Genomic DNA, 3,743 nt, shown 5'->3' on the forward strand with positions numbered 1-3,743 from the left:
TTGGGGAGCGTATGGCCAAGATGGCTGGAAATATCATACGGAAAGTGGTTGGAGATTCTTCCAAGTCACTGTGTCCTCTTCACAGTATCATATCCAGTCAAATTACGTGACACTATTGACGGACAATCTGCCAGCCAGTGGGAACGGCAAGCACGGCGGACTTCTTGGGACTGTACGGTTCAGTCACATCAATGTGTCCGTCGCCTACGTCTTAACGTCAACGTGCAGTAACCATTCACAGACGGCAGGTGCCAGACTAGGAGTGGACGTATATAAAGACCGGCGGGGGACGCGGAAAACAGCGTAGGCGTTGTCGTAATGCGGAAACGGAGCGGGTTATTTGGCTTTCGAGCCTAGGGTGGAAGCATTTCCGAAACGGCTAAGTTTGTAAACTGTTCGCTAGCTGCGTGGTGAAAATATAGCGTGCATAGTAAAATGACGCAGTCCACAACCGATGCGAGACAAGTCTGGTGCACCGCGGGTCATAGACGAAAATGGTTCAAATGGCTCTGAGCACTATGGGACTTGACATCTGAGGTCGTCAGTCCCCTAAAACTTAGATCTACTTAAACCTAACTAACGTAAGGAGATCACACACATCCATGCCCGAGGCAGGATTCGAATCTGCGACTGTAGCGGCCGCGCGATTCCATACGGTAGCGCCTAGAACCGCTCGGCCACCACGGCCGGCGGGGTCATAGAGGATAAGGACGAGCAACGGCTGTGGAGACGTGTATGGGCGAATAAACGTGTAGCTGTTGAGGGGCTCACCGCCCAGATGTAACAAGGACTTGCCAACAGTGTCTCAACAGCCGTACAGGTAACGTTGCTCTGTGTATGGGCCTCCGCAGCAAGCGCCTGGTTAATGCAGCCAAAGTGACTGCCGTTCCTCGCCGTTGAAGGGTGGACTTTGCACGTCAATACTGCAACTGTACGTCCAGTTAGTGGCGACAGGTGGCCTTTAGCGATGGGTCACGTTTTATGCTTTATCGGACAGATGGCCTTTGGTGTGTACAGTGCGATACGTCTGAAAGTAAACACAATCAACAATATACTTATATGGATATGGTGTCTGTCCTTTCGGACATGTCCGACAGAATAAACATCACTGATGACCTGCAGCCGTCTAGAACGAAATTATAATTATATATTAATACCTTCAGGTGCTGACGGGCGTTGATTTATATCAACGGGGACAGGTGAAAATGTGTGCCCCGACCGGGACTCGAACCCGGGATCTCCTGCTTACATGGCAGACGCTCTATCCATCTGAGCCAACGAGGGCACAGAGCATAGTGCGACTGTTCACGCACGCCGCCCACGAGACCCACATTCTCACCTTATATGTCCACACACTACATTCGTGGTGTCTCTACCCAACACACTCATTACTCGTGGAAGACATTCTTACCACGTCCTGTAAGAGTTCGGGTAATATTTGTGCATCCGAAAGAACAGACATCATATCCACATAAGTATATAGTTCTGGCAATATCGGCCATGATCTTCTTCTTCTGTGCGGATGCACTCATATTACCCGAACTCTTACAGGACGTGGTAAGAATGTCTTCCACGACTAATGAGTGCGTTGGGTAAGGACACTATGAATGTAGTGTGTGGACATGTAAGGTGAGAATGTAGGTCTCGCTGGAGGCGTGCGCGAGATATTCCCTGCAGTTGCACTATCCTCTGTGCCCTCGGTGGCTCAGATGGATAAAGCGATTGCCATGTAAACAGGAGATCGCGGGTTCGAGTCCCGGTCGGGAGACACATTTTCACCTGTCTTCGTTGATATACATCAACGCCCGTCAGCACCTGAAGGTATTAATATCTAATTCTAAATATCAACAATTGTCGGAAGGGTCCAGGCCGGAGCATTGACCATTATGGTCTGGAGAATGTTTTCGTAATACTCCTTGGGTGGTGTCGTCATTCTGGAAGGCACAGTCGATGCATCCATTCTTGGAGGCCATGCGCACACCTACATGCAGATTGTTTTTCCTCGGCACGATGGCATCTATAAGCAGGACAGTACAACGTGACGTGTCAGACAGCTCGCAGTGCATATGCGTGGTTCAAAGAGCACTAGGGTCGTTTACCGTACTCCCCTAGCCAACAAACTCCCCGGATTTAAAGCCAGTTGAGAATCTGTGGGAGAACCTCAAATAGATTGTTCGCACCATGAATCCTAAACCGATAAACCTTGCGCAGATAGCCATGACACTGGAGTCGGCATAGCTCCACATCCCTGTCAGCACCTCCTAGCACGTCTCGCAGCGGTTCACGCTACAAAAAGTGGTTGTTCAAGCTTTCGTAAGGTGGTCACACAAGTGTGTGTTAAAGAGGAGAAATCTTTATGCAGAGTTACAGCCGCAACTTATGCTCTCTCAAGAATTACCAACATATGACACTTCTAGTGTGTGTGTGTGTGTGTGTGTGTGTGTGTGTGTGTGTGTGTGCGATAGAGAGATTATGGTCCACATTTGCACAACAATATACCACGATTCTGCGTTGCATGTCTCCGATAGTTCTTTGGTAGCTTTCCAGAGGTCTGTGACACCCGATGTCTACGCACAGATCATGCAGTTCCCGTACATTAGCCGGCCGCTGTGGTCGAGCTGTTCTAGGTGCTTCAGTCCGGAACCGCGCCGCTGCTGCGGTTGCAGGTTCGAATCCTGCCTCGGGCATGGATGTGTGTGGTGTCCTTAGGTTAGTTAGGTTTAAGTAGTTCTAAGTCTAGGTGACTGATGACCTCAGATGTTGAGTCCCATAGTGCTTAGAGCCATTTGAACCATTTGAACCCGTACATTACGGGCTGGTTGGGGTCGTATCAGGCGAATTTCGTGCCCAAGACATCAATGTGGATTCACTATAGTGCCCCTGGATCAATTGTAGCACTATTCGGGCCTAGTCACACGGACAGTTACCCTGCTGGAAAGACATCTACATCTACATGACTGCTCTGCAATTCACACCTAACTGCCTGGAAGAGGTTTCATAAACAACTTTCTCTCCACTTCCTTACCGTTCCACCAACGAACGGAAAACACTAATACTTAACTTAGTATTAAGAAAACAGTCTTAATCGCTTTTTATATTTATTTAGTGCCGACCGGTTTCAGCCCATCGCAGGGGCCATCTTCAGGGCGAACATGCTGTGAAATTACAATATATATCTTAGACAAAACTAACGACAACCGGCAGACGTGACGCCACCAGCGGTCGACCAGCGGGAAAAACATTATATTTACGTAGTCCACTCTTATAAGATGGTTGTCGTTTGTTTTGTCTAAGATATATATTGTAATTTCACAGTATGTTCGCCCTGAAGATGGCCCCTGCGATGGGCTGAAACCGGTCGGCACTAAATAAATAAAAAAAGCGATTAACAGTGTTTCTTAATACTAAGTTAATTTTATATCAATCGCTGTTACTCCACAACCACGTTGTCCAAACTACTACTTAAATCTTTACGTGTGAGCGCTCATTTCACTTATTTTACTACAATTATCACTTCTCCCCATGTACATCAGCATTCGGAGGAAAAAAAGGGTGGTCACTGAAATCTCATGAAAAGATCTCGCCACATCGAAAAATGCCTTTGATTTAATGATTGCCGCCGCAAGTAACGCATCAAATCCATGGCACTCTCTCACCTATTTCGTGATAGTAGAAAACAATTTTTCCTTCTTTCAGTTTTGTCTATGACGTCCTTTAATTATACCTGGTAAGGATTCCACACC

General features: G+C 47.6%; 1 non-coding gene across 1 annotated transcript; it reads right to left on the reverse strand.

Annotated features, from left to right (window-relative positions):
• Positions 1-1,210: 1,210 nt before the first annotated feature.
• Trnat-ugu (transfer RNA threonine (anticodon UGU)) lies at positions 1,211-1,285 on the reverse strand. Its single transcript has one exon. It is a non-coding gene; the product is annotated as a tRNA-Thr (tRNA).
• Positions 1,286-3,743: the final 2,458 nt, after the last annotated feature.

This window comes from Schistocerca cancellata, chromosome 2 (assembly GCF_023864275.1).
Source record: "Schistocerca cancellata isolate TAMUIC-IGC-003103 chromosome 2, iqSchCanc2.1, whole genome shotgun sequence".
In the NCBI taxonomy this organism is placed as follows: domain Eukaryota; kingdom Metazoa; phylum Arthropoda; class Insecta; order Orthoptera; family Acrididae; genus Schistocerca; species Schistocerca cancellata.